Genomic DNA, 13,406 nt, shown 5'->3' on the forward strand with positions numbered 1-13,406 from the left:
GTAGACAATCGGTATTAGAGCTAAACACACTTTTCAGCAACTACAGTGTAACCGTAGACTTTCGCGTTTGTAAACGTGTTTACTTAAACATGTTCACCTGAAGTAGTTCAGGGTCCCGTGTAACCGCGCCCTAAGATGGGAATGTCGTTGATGGTTGCTCAGGGATGCGGCCATGTTGGGGTAGGAAACGAAGGGTTAATTTTTGAAAAGGAGGGGGGGGGGGGGGAATTAGTCGTCGGCTTGGAGTGTCGGCCGAGGCCATAATGGTGGATGTGACGTGTAGTATTTTGACTAAAGTAAACATTGTTAAAATTGTTATCGATTACCTAACAAATAAGTAAAGATATCTTTAAAAATCCCTTATTAGTTTTTTTTTAATTTTTAAAATTAAGTGAACAATTAATTTAAATGAAATATGAGTATTAAATCGTTTCAGAATAAATATACATAAAAAATAGCTTAGTACTTGGTTTGGATGTTTCGTACTAGGTAGACCTATAGCCTTATTTTCACCTTATATTAAAAATACATTTTTTAATCACCAATAACTAAAAATAAACTTAATGCTATTTTATGTTAAGAAATTAATATCCATATATTAATGGTTAATAAAAGAACACTTCATAGGAACTGCACATACATAAGCCTAAATGAAAATGCGAGATGGTTTCCTTTAACTTAAAGTTTAATGTTATTATTGGTACTAATTTAGTCTTGCTTCGAAAAAACATTGTGGCTTAAAATTACTGAAACATGTCAAGATAGTATAAAGCGAACATAATTGGTTGTCTGTAAAGTCAATTTACGGACGTTAGTTAAACGTGACGTCATAACAAAACATTGATGAATGATCGCATACTTTTATGAATAAAATTGAATCATTTTTATTTTAATAATAAAAGAATAAATACTTGAAATTATACTAGTAATCAGATTTTTAAAATGCAAGAATAATTAACTTTTATTGCCGAAATTGTTGTTGTAATAAGCAATGTAAACCACTTTAACTTTTCACTTAACTTTATAAACAGTCGACGAAACAATTAACGTGTAGATGACTTGTAATTAATTTTCAAAACTGGCATTTAGTTATAAAGTTTAAATATAATTATGAACAAGTTTTTATATAAATAAACTGTAATCAAATATCTATCATCAATTATATGAATCACCATAATTTTTTAGTCAATTGTAACATAACCTATTATTACTGCACTCGCCGACAGTGTAACGGAACAATGAGCATAACGGGACACAGCGTAATGGAACAATGAGCGTAATGGGACACACCGTAATGGAACAATGTGCGTAATGGGACACTTTTTCGTGCGTGCTGCCGGCGTTCATCGATTTATTAGACGTCACGTCAAAAAATTCTAATTATTATTACTTTGAATCAACTTGATGATGTCTTTGTTTTTGTAATACCTATTATGATTATAGCGTAAATAAGAAAGTTAACATTAAAATAAATTTCGACGAATTTGATGCTAAGAAAAATTTAAATTTATTTAAATTTGTTATCAAAAGAATTTTCAGGCAAATTACTAATTACTAATATTCCTGGTGGCGCAGTGGTGTTACACGGGCTTGTTACCCTCAAAAAACATTATTCTAATTTATTTACTAATTTTTTTTTTAATTTTCTTAGTAATATTATATAATAATGTGTTATCATCTCGATAAGGTAGTGTTTGGTTTGTAGGAAGTATTTACAGACTGATTACAGTCGTTAAAGAAAAACTAATATACAAACTTATACTTAAGACGTAGACACTTTCGTGCTGACTGTGCACATGATGTGCGGCACTATACTACCGTGGCGGATGTTCCCACGTTGAACAAAGTCTCTGAAGCTAATACTTTCCGTCATTTTACTCAAGGCGTAGATGTCGTCGTGCTGACTGTGCATGTGATGTGCAGTACTATACCGACATGGCGAACATGTCCACTATATACTAGATTGCGCGCGAAGGTGGTGTTTCCGTGTGGCATGAAGGCTGTTGGACTCTGTCATTTCCTGACGGTGACTTCCTGTCTCCCCAGCACTGTGCTGGAGTGAGACACTGCCTCCCACTAAAAAGCTCAATCCGCGGGAAAACAGAAGTGGCCAGTCTTACGACATAGTTGCAAGTTGAACAATTTGTATGTATCAGAAAAGTAATTGAAAGTTATTTTATTCTTCTGGGTAGGTGTTCATGATGCATAATGGCCTGTGCGATTAGGGGAAGAGCGCTGACAGGTGGTGTCAAAAACAAACAATTACTGCAAGGGATTGAAAACAACCAGGGGTTAAGAAATAATAGAAAAAATGATTACTTATATACCATGTACACTTTCGAATCCTCATGTCAGTTTTTAACTTTTTAATTATTATGTAAAACCTATGTGGAAAATAAATTTTGTTACAACAAATCTTTTCTGTAAGACATTAAAACAAGGGTAGAAAGACGAAAAAAAGTAAACTTTTAGTAGGTTGACGCCATCCCCGCTACATGTTTTAAAATTAATGAATTTAAATTGTGAAAGCTAGAATTTTGACTCAAAGGCGGGGTTCTTTGCCTCGTGACTGCAGGCAGGGACGTGTCGACAAAGGACTCCCTGGGCTTTTTAGGCCATCCAGGATGCCGTAACGATTATAAGAACACGTAAATATTATTGGATTTATTTGCATGTCACACTGTACAGTACGTCACCTGGTACAGGGTGCTATCACGTAACTGGCCGTATCATCGTCTACCTTCTCATCTCCGCACACACAGCCCTAGAATGGCGGCATTGTTTCACGGTATGCGGAACTCCCCGGAAATACCCCACCGAGGGTTGCAGGCTATCCTGAGAGTAGCGGTAGTGGAGATGAAGGCGCGTGACGCATCTGGAGGCGGCGAACCAGTATACGCCGGACGGCGAAACAAATTTCTGACTCTGATTAACTAGTTTTAATTGACCTAGGTGAAAAACTGGAATTACAAAATTATACGTGGAGGCTATCCCCGCACCTAGCATGCCCTCGGCATAGGTAGGAAACACACGTGGCTTATAACTGAAACTAAGACTAGAATTAATACCGTGGAATAAAATCTAACATGGGGGTGTTCCGCAGAACGGCATGAATCTAATGCAAAGTTGCAGTTCAGGTTAGATTACATAATTACCAAGAGTCCGTCCTAGTAGTGGCGTGGAGGCCACGAATGCCGGGCGCAGGCGTGGCGGTACCGGGGCATGGAAAACTCGCATGCGACCGCGGCATGTCCCAGGAACTGATGCATTATTAAGTCTCACGTACGCGTTTAGCTCTATGCTGCCCCGCATGGGCAAATTTCAAAACTTCTGGCGGAGGTCTTACGGCGTGAAGCGCGGGCACATCGGCGTGCTGCCCTTAACAATATCAATTACATATTATAAGGAAACTGCTCATGACTGAGCCACACACAATTATTAATGGACTGCGCGACACTTCGCACGGTCGATTTAGGGCCGGCTGTGGAGCGGATGAAAACGGATTTAGATTTTTACCTATGGAAGCTACATGCTGGTTTTGGCGCGAAGGGTGAAGGCTCCACATGCGCGGAGCTGCCAGCCTTGATGACTGCTGGTTGGCGACTAACTTCTCTCCCTGGCAACCCGGCCAGGGATGGCTCGATCTCCCGCAGAAAGTGACGTAGCGCGGGAAGATGGTGACGGCCAGCATTGTGACACAAAAGCATATAAATCAACATTTATCAATTATTCGTAGATTTTAAATACATAAAAGGTTTTAGTTTTTCCCTTAATTACAAATTACATGTGCACTGAATTCCAATGGTGCATCGCTACACCCGTCCGGGCGCGTCGCACAACACAGCCGGCCATGACTTGTGTCACGCCGTTCTGTGCACTGACCTAACTTGCTCTACCTGGCACGCGCGGGCGTGTTTGTTACACTTGTCCTAATTCAGGTTTTGAGGACACATAATGGCCTGTGCTCTCAGAGTCAGCACCGATGTCGGTATGTATCAATGTATTGATGTCGACCCAAGTGTCTCCTGGGCTCCTTCAGGCCGTTATGCCTTGTCAGCGTCCTCTCTTGCATTACTAGTGCAACCTAAGTGTAGTTTCTACGAACAGGGACGCACCTGTGTGCGCCCTGAAACGTCCAAAGGCGATCTTGTGTCTTGTAAATAACTGAAATGGTCTGGAGGGGAAGGTACTGAATGTAAGAGGAGGTAAGGAATTTAAGGAGGAAGTTTCAGGCATTAAATTAACATTTCTCCGCGACCATCACCCACATTTTTTTTTTTTTTGCCTTTTTTGAAATGTCGTCTGAGTTGGTTTTTTGGTCGGTGTTTAGTTGGGTTTTTTTTGCCAAGGGGGCAGGGGGTTCTGGCACGGGGAGAAATATTCTTTGCCACCATGTGGAAGCCCAAACACAATTGTATGAAATAAAATAATATTATAATCAATGCGATAGAAATAATTCAATGCTAAAACCATTTTTAATTTCACAAAATAAACTATTTGTAGTAGTCATTATTAATAACAAGGTTTTAAATAAAATTATTGGCTCTGCTAAAATGAGAAGAAAAATTAAAACTTAAATTGATTAAATATTGTTGAAAAAATAAACAGTTGTAAACCAATTTTATTAACCAATCACTAATTTTAGCATTAATCATTCTTTTCAAATTGGCACTTAGTTTACTTTGTGACGTCACACGAGTTACAATGTTTATGTGTGTCGTAGTTTTTCCAAACATTTGATTTTACTAAAAAAACTACTAACCCGGTTTTGCGAAGTATGTTGCAAGGATGAAGATACGAAGTTTAGAGGAGGTTTTGCGTAGTTGTAAATTGTTTGTGGTGCTGTTAAGGTGTTATGGGTTTTAAATTTAACGGCATAATTTTGAAAAATGTTTGATGAAGAGAGCCAAGCTGATGAACTCCTTGCGTTGGAAAATATTTATACATCGGAAGAATTTAAATCCTTGAAAGAAAATGGTCAACTTGGTGGTCATTTTCTGGCCTTTATTGTGTCTGATAATGAATTGAAATTATTATTTAAGGATTTACGGCAGCTCGGTAATTTTATATTTAATATACTTAATTATTTTAATTTAAGTTGCAGTTTAGTTTTACCGGTAATATTAGTCTATTTTACTTATTAAAGTAGGCAGAAGGTTATAATTATTCCCGGGGGTGACTATGCAAAATAACCTGGAATGGGCAAAACGGGTACATCGGGTGGTAAGTAAGGGAGAATGGTGCTGGGGCTGCTTGACAGGATGCTACATAGAGCATGGGAATTAAGGGAAAAGGCATGCTCCATGTTCAGGTTTGGCAAATTATTAATACAATGTAGCTAGTCAAATGGAATTATTTGTAGTTCTACTGTTATGAATTATACTATGTTAATGTTGTGTTAGCGAAATGGTTATGTTGATTGTATCCGGGCCTTAATTAATATGTAGTTGGGCGATATTTGCGAAAAAAAATGTTAAAAATCCGAAAATACCTTTATTATATGCTCTTCAACTTCCTCTTTTCATTAAAAGCGGCGGAGATAAGAAATTCCAAATACTTGTAGGAGATATCGAATTTTTAAATTTTATCACAATACCAGTGCATTCATGTGGCGTTCACAATTGTTTCTTGTTTACGAGTATCTATTTTTTTTATTGGATAATGATGTCACGTGATTGTTCGTGATAGGCCAGAATTCAAATGAACCATTGCGTGAATATTTAGTTCATTTATTGTTTAATACGGTGTTTAATTACCGCCTCCAACTTAAGTGAGTTTTTAACGTTTCTAATTTTAAAGTGTTATTTGTTATTGTTGCGCAAGTAATAAGTAACAAAAAAAATTTACGTGAGTTGTTACTGTTATGATTCAACTTTAAGATGATCTCAATTCTTGACTATTCCAAGACAGGGTGATAGGGGGCTCAAGACTAACAATGAAAGACAATTCAATATAGAGACTTGATTTACTCTCAAGTACCGTTACAGTGTTAGCTGTCATCTACTTCCGACAATGATCAGGGAGCCTCGCTACCACACCTCGGCAAGTTCCTTACCCACGCTGTGCTGGGTCGCGCTCGCGGCAGGTTCCGCGACTTCAGCCGTCCAGTCGCCGGTGACCAGAAGAAGCCCCTTCTTGACGGTGGCTGTCGTTTTTTATCCTTCTGTCCGCGTCCGTGTTGATGTTCCGTGTTGTCCCCTTTTCTCTCGCAGCGGCGGTCGGCCTTCGGCGACCCGCGTCGCTGTTTCGCTGGCGGTGTTGAAATTGCTGACACCTCGTGTTTGACTCAGGGCGAGCCTCGAAGCCGCTTGCCAGATTGCTCAGAGCGAGTCATAACACTGTTAATCCTTTGTCCCGGTTTGTTAGGTCAGGTCAGTTACATTATAAATACTTTAAAACTAAAGAACCATTGAAATTAATTCATATTTTTTTTAATGTATGCTTAGTTTTAAAGTATTTATAATGTTACTGACCTGACCTAATAGACCATTTTCATTAATTAGGCATTCACAAACACATGGCAATAAAAAAAATTGCGAGGGTCGAATGATTACACAGGTCTTGTATAGCAAAATAAGAACTGCAATATCTCCTAAAGTATTTGGAATTTCTTATCTCCGCCACTTTTAATGAAAAGAGGAAGTTGAAGAGCATCTAATAAAGGTATTTTCGGATTTTTGACATTTTTTTTTCGCAAATACCGCTTAACTACATATTTACCCGGGCCTTTACTATAAAAGTAGTAATAATATTGTATGCTGTTTTGGGACTATTCTAGTTGGCCATACGGTAACGTTATTAACGTCACCAAGTTGGCATCGCATACGTCACATTACAACCCCTACTTTCTTTCAGGACAAGTTGGTAATATGAGGGTTTTGGGTTGGGGAACAATAAAAGCACTATTTTAATGTATTAAATTTTTCACTATTATGCTTTTTTGGTATCCTAAACTAGACTATAATTCCTCCGTTCTAGTATTTTGCTATACTGTGGTATTGCAAAACATGATAGACCGGGTGGGACTGTGTTCTACTTCATGATACAGAGAAAAAATTATTTTGAAACGTCTCATATTCAGAAAATTAAATATCAGTATTGCAAAATAGAATAGACCTGATACAACTGTATTCCACTTCTCGATACCAAGAAAATATTATTTTGAAACATCTCAGTCCAAAAAAAATTAAATACTGATGTCACAAATTATAATAGACCAGGTGGGACTGTATTATACTTCATGATACTGAAAAAAATATTATTTCTAAACGTCTCACTTTCAGAAAATTAAATACCGGTATCACTAAATAGAATAGACATTCTAATTTAGTGCCATAACCTTGTAACAGTCAGGGGTTTTAGATGTATTTGAGCTTTAAAATACATAGTCTTTACTATAGTGCTCTCCAATATATCTTTTTAGATCAAACTAAAACTTACAACTAAACATTACAAACTAAGAATTTTTTTAGTCCATAATTTTTTTTGTTTGTTTATTAAATACAATTTTTAAACATAAATAACTTTGTGATGATATGACAATCACTTATAGAGAAGTTGACTTTACAAATAAATTTGTTACAAAGATAATTCACCAAATAAAACAAGAAAATATATATATTAGAGTAATGTTTGAAATTAATTAAAATAAAAAATATAATTACTGAAAAGTTTCTCTATACTACTGATACGCCCCTAGTGCCCTATAATTATATTATTTTAATTTAATAAAAAAAGGCTAGGAAACAGCTGGGCAAAATTATAGAGAAAAATACAAGCATTACCAGAGGGGGCACGAGGTGGTGAACAAGACAAGTTTATACTCCCTGCACACAGGCAACTTGGGAGCTAGTGGATTGTTTAAATAGATTAAGGTATATAATAAATAAATAAGCACTACATAAATAGCTTGGTCTATAGGTTCCCTGTTTTATTTAAAATAGGTTTTGTTTTGGCATTGTTTCGATTTCACAATAAAAGATATTAGCAAGTAACAAAAAGGAGGGCCGGCCCGAAATTATTTCAAACAATTTATATTATATTAATTAACATCATCACAGAACAAAAAAATGGGAATATTCCACCATATTAGATTCTTTCACTGATTATTTTACATATTCTCGTGGATTAAGTTATTAAGTCACTGTTCCCTGGTTTGTATTTAATAATTTGTTTCGTTGCTGCTGGGGGGAAGTTATATGTTAAATATCACTCGGGGCTTCAAGTTGGACATCTGGCCGGGAGGAAGCTCTTCTTAGAGAGAAATGAAGCTGGAGGTCCTCGACAACATGATGGGTGCAATTTCGGTGCCCAAATGTTGGACCCTGTCTGAAACAAAGGCCAAATTCCAAACGAATTAGACCTGCTTCCAGACAGTCAAACACAGTCAGTGCGAAAAGGCCAACAAACGGGAATTCGGGGAGGAAAAAGATTGAAGTAACTCACCAAACAGGGTGTAGCTCCAGGGCTCAGGAGATGTCTCGTGCTGACATACAAATGGCGCGGACCGAGAATAGCGCGGATGACGCGACCGGAATCGTTATTTAGAAAATAAAAAAAATTAATAAAATATAAACTAAGACATGACTTGTACTAAATGTTTCTACTGACTGGTTACTACAGAAATTTAGCTGGGATCACATCCCTTAAGACAGCTGACTACATATCTTATTCACACGATTGCGCCGTTGCCGCGAAAAGCCTCTTAGCACAGAGGACGCCGAGATGACGCGGTAAGTAGCCGAAGTCAGAGTACTCAGTGCCGCGGTGGTGGACAAAGCTCCTAATTAAAACGGGCGGTCGGCCCTAGGGAAAAGAGGGGGAAGGTTCGGTTCTAGGCCGAAGACATCTGGAGGTGACCGAGTGGTCGTAAGCACGACTTCAGTTTGCGCCGAAGAGCGACTGCCGCTCTCTCTACCGGTGGGCACAGAAAGCAACAAACAATCGACTTCTACGGGTCGCGATTTGAAAGCATAGGGGCATATGGCGCTGCGGAGCTGCTCTCTAGTGGCGTAAAGGGGAACTAACGCCACCAGGTGTCACGAGCGTGGTCTCTGCACTCTGGTGACCAGGGCCGAAGTTACTTTTTCTGTCACTAGGTGTCGTGGAGGGCTCTGTAGGGCAAGGGAGAATGTCCTTGGAGTAGGCCACTGCCTTGGCGGGGTTCACGCCAGGGCAATGATCTTGGGCTAAATTCTTAGAATCAAGGGGGGGTGTAGGTGGATTAAGGGGGGGCAAAAAACGCAACCAGGCTGGGAACGAGCCTCCTAGCCGTGACTTTCTAGGAGAGAACCTAGACGTATGCGTGACGGGAAAGGCTATGGTAAGCTCGTCTCTGAGAAATGGCATCGACTCGTCCAGCGCTGCTGTATGCAGTTTTGGTCATGCAGGGAAATAATGTTACAGGCCCCGGACGTGACTGCAGGCGAGAGAAATGTCATACGGGCTGCTAACGCCCACATTAGACTAGCAAAATATCAGATTGGCTCTTGAGAAAGGTGCTTCGGTCCACTGGCACCAAGTTTAACTACATAGCGTACACCAGTCTAACAAAGTGTAAATCATCCTTTTGTAACTAAATGATATAGAAAATAAAAATTTCCAAAAAATAATTTAAAACTAAAAATAATTTAACAATAAAAAAAAGTGCCGAAATGCCTAATTTCCGGCACACTACATTAAAAATACTGTGAAATTGTGTGGCAGGATGCTTGGCTATAAATGCTTTTTATAATGTAGCCCACCTAACCTACTGTCCACATGATTTCAGAGTACTTAACAGATCGTTATCCCTAATATTTGCTATATGTAATGTACCTAACCTAAACAACAGTTAAAACTGTAAACAACTGGTAAAATACTTTAAGTATAACAACACACTTTCACAGAATAGTTACTGTTAACTATAGAAACTAAGTGATACCCTCCCTCTTATTTAGGTTATATTTTTTTTTTAGCAGGTAGCCCCCCATATCTGGTATTATCTTTTTGAGTACTAAAGATATTTCTAGAATTCCTTTGTAAAGGACATTTCATACTGGTTTTTGGAATAACTCTTAACCTGCAAAATTGTGCAGTAAAAGTCATTAAAAAATAGAAAAATATTGATTTAAAAATCATTAAATTCACTGCAACAAACAAACTACTGTGAATTAAATAGTTTTCCATTACTACTTACTTGATTAAAAATTGCTCAAATGCAAAAAAAAATATATATTTTCATTATTTTTTTCCTTAAACATTTCAAGGTATTTTTAATATTACTTCCTAACCTACCTTTCACTTTGTTTTTATTATCTCAACTAGCCAAGAAGTAACTGGAAGTTTAACGAATTACCTAATATTGGAAATTGAATGATTTTTCTTTCCATTGCAATTAATTACAAGGGGTCATTCCGTATGAAATCAACACACTAAAATAAAATAAAAAACTACTTGAACACCTCAGAATTTGATATTTGGCATGAAGGTTGTCCTCATAGAGATTAAGAAATATGCCTTTTTTTATTTTTTTTCAAATATCTCGAAGGATTTCAAAATTACGGCTATGTAAAGTTTCCCAAAATCCTCCCAAAAAACGTAACCGACAAACTTTGAAATCACCATAGCTTTTCTCCTAATTGAGCTAAAGAGATGGAAGTGGTATCATTTTACTCAGTTTTAAATGATCTTTCTTTTGATATGCAACACCACATACTTTGTTATAAAAAGTGTTTTTGAGAAATCAAATTCAAAATTTTGATTTTCTCAAAAAGTTCATTTTTGAAAATTTTCAAAAAATTCCTTTACCTAATTTATACTTTTGGTAAGTGATAAGTACTCAAAATTTCAAAGTGGGAGGCTAATGGGTTCATAGGTAAATAATAATTTTAAAAAAGTTTGTTTTATGAAACTGTTATTTATCCTACCTACTACAGATTTCTTTACTATATTACATTAATCATGAACTTAAAATTAAATTTTTAACACTTACATCTTATGCAAAAGTCATTCAGAACTTCATGATTTGGAAAGTTTTTATGGCTTCTTCAGATGTTATTAAATAAATCCTTCCTGTCAATGGTATCCACAATATGTTTGGTTTTCTTGTATATGAAAATGATGATGAAGGACCAGCAGGATGCAGAAATGTCACTTTTAGTTCATCATATGCCAGCCACTACGTTTGGTCATATATAGCGGTTATATATCCACTAACTTTGTTATTTGTAGTTTTTCAGGGCATTTTTGGATGGTCACTGTTTCCTCTGTTGTATCTTGAGAAAATATTTTTACACATATCTTTGATACACTTGAATTTACAGGCATATAAGCATGATACTGCTGTGTTCCCTTAATAATTACTGCTTAGCTGAAATGGTTCATCAGAAATTTCTCAGACTCAACGTACTCATCTTATGTGGAGAAGGTGAAATTAATTCCAGATAAATTTTTAACTCCCCATTTATAAAGTTGGATAGGTGGTAAAATTTGGTCGTCATATGGATGTTGTAGCAAGTCTCTTCACTGAGCCCCCAACTCCATCACATGGTCCTTTTCCATGGGCAGTAGCAGGAAAATGCCATTCTGCCTCTACACCTAAGTCCTGTTTATGATAACATAAGTTGATAAAGTTTTTCTTATTTTTATATTGTGCAGCTCATCCATCTGAGTAATAAAAAGTCTTTTTTGGCACTGATTGAAACTTTGTTGTCATGAATTCAAAAAGTTTTTTTTTCTGTAATGTATACACTGAAACAGTGTTATGCTCCAAACAGGGTGAAATTACAACAAAACTTAAGTGCTTAAGTTTATTATTCTCTCTGTAATAAATCACAAATGGGTGTATTGTCACATGATCACTTGCCCAGTGGATACTTTGAGCTTCATCCGGAACGACAATATTATAGTTTTCAGAGAAATCTATGTTTACTACAAACTCTGACTCTTTAATATTTTTTTTTTTGTTATTAATGAATGATAACTGCTGCTTTGCAATAAAATCATGCTTTTTTAAAACGGTCAGTTTGTCACAGAAAATATTTATAAAATCCTCATTAGATTTCTGTAAAGTTTCGAGACTGCAAAAATCAACAGACACCCGCTGACGATAAGTAACTTTTTCTATAAGATTTTCTTCAAAAGCCTCTTCAATTATTTTACGAATTGGGGCAACACCTGGGCATTCTGTACATTCATTTGTATCACAATTAATATTTGGTTGATTACACAGAATTTTTGCCAAACAGTGTTTTTAAGTATTTATTTATCTATTTGTCAAAGATCCTAATTTCATATTTTCTATCATTAACTTCAAGTTTTGGTGGATTGTGCATACACAGACTGAATGTGTACCACTTTGGCCGGCCAGTATGTAATGTTTTGGTCTCAGCTCGGTAAATTTTGAAAAACCTATTGTAATATCTGAGAATCTTTGCTTAAACAATAAGTAAGCTTCCTTCAGATTACACAATATTAGTCATTTTGACATGTTTGTTTTAATTACATTTGAATGGACTACAGTCACAGTCCTTAATACCAGGCATTATTCTGCCTTTAGAACCATTTAAAATATCCTTTTCTTTTAATTTTTTTTTTAGTCTGCCTCACCATATAATTTAGTGCATTAAATTCCTGCATTATTTTTATAATGCCCCATTTCTCAGGGAGACATGTAAGTATCATTAACTTCTTAACTCTATTTGTTGATGCAAAACCTTTTTTTTTTTGAGGTTTTGTAAAACTGACTCATCTAGATTCCTTGTCATTAATAGGAGACTATTCTAGTTCAACTTTTGAAGTATTCAATTAATTGTTCAATTACAATTTTTGGATCTAAAGAAAAGGATGGGCCATATGGCTGAAAACTGTATTCCTCACTATTTTGATTGGAGAACAAGAGAGGCCAGAGGGGCCAGGTTGATTAGTATTGTCTACCTTTAAATTTTCAATTTCTTTCCTACAAAAATCACCAATTTTGGCTTCTTTAGGTATTTCAGGATATAAACTTAACATCCAAAATGTTACATTTCTCAGTCTCTTTTTATCCCTGATTGTGTGATAAGTTTTGTTTAGCGGGTTAAAACATTTAATTTAATGAATTTGTTTTCGCTTTCCATTGTTTGTTTTAAACAATTTTTTAAACTCTAGAAAAAGACAATCTAACATCATATAGGCCTAGCTTATTGTATTTTCATTGTGTTTTTCAAAGAGCTTCAATGAATGTTTATCATATAGTACTTACAAAATAATATTCTTGTAAACACTCTCTAAATTTAAAAATACTTTTAATGAATTAATAGAACATATATTTTAACTTATTTGAGCACAAAAGAGTGTTCTCTTTTAAACACCTACATAATGTACTGACATCCTACTCATACCGACTGCAGATGCAGACTAAACAATACAACACAGACAGAAGAGAG

At 36.3% G+C, this 13,406-nt stretch overlaps 1 protein-coding gene across 1 annotated transcript in view; it reads left to right on the forward strand.

Moving 5' to 3' along the window:
* The window catches only part of LOC134531371 (E3 ubiquitin-protein ligase RNF14-like), a 250,433-nt gene that overhangs the window by 112,006 nt on the left and 125,021 nt on the right, over window positions 1-13,406 (forward strand). The window lies entirely within an intron of this gene.

This window comes from Bacillus rossius, chromosome 3, assembly GCF_032445375.1.
Source record: "Bacillus rossius redtenbacheri isolate Brsri chromosome 3, Brsri_v3, whole genome shotgun sequence".
NCBI lineage: Eukaryota > Metazoa > Arthropoda > Insecta > Phasmatodea > Bacillidae > Bacillus > Bacillus rossius.